Consider the following 633-nt stretch of genomic DNA (forward strand, 5'->3'; position numbering starts at 1 on the left):
TGTCCGTTGATCGCATGTTCACCACCGCTCTCTTTGTCACAATTTCTCGCGGCAAGTTTAGATAACACCCCGCGCGCATTGAATTATACTTGTTCATATTTATAGTCAAGTTAATTATTTGTGACAACGCCCAACCACTATCGCGTTCTTGAAACTCTTCTAACGATGCTAGCGTGGGCTCAATAACGCGGCGCTCGTGTAAATCGGACGTGTGAAAGAGTTCATAGTTTTTTGTATTGACACTTTTGTTGGCGCGTTTATCACCGGACACAAACTCGCCATTAAACACGGTGTTCACTTTTACATTAATGTGTTTTTGCATCACTTTCTGCACGTGTTCGATCACAATGTCTTTGGCATCCTCGAGAAATTGACGAGGTTCTATGTAATTATTGTTTATTACCGCACCGGTCAAGATGCGACTTTCGAACGCCGTATCAATTTCGCGCCAAACGAGTCTTTCCGTGTTATTGTAGCCACTGTATTCACCACCACTGGATATAAATTGTTTCTGCAATCGAATTTTTGCACCCTCGAGTCGCGCGATTCTAGCCACCAAAGATTGTCTATATCCAATCGAGAGTCACGGACGCTTGTTACGGCTGTTTTCTTCGAGCTCTTCGATAAACTCCT

The sequence above is a fragment of the Prenolepis imparis genome, unplaced genomic scaffold (genome assembly GCF_030444845.1).
Source record: "Prenolepis imparis isolate NDT839.2.m4 unplaced genomic scaffold, iyPreImpa1.0 SCAF_13, whole genome shotgun sequence".
Lineage (NCBI taxonomy): Eukaryota > Metazoa > Arthropoda > Insecta > Hymenoptera > Formicidae > Prenolepis > Prenolepis imparis.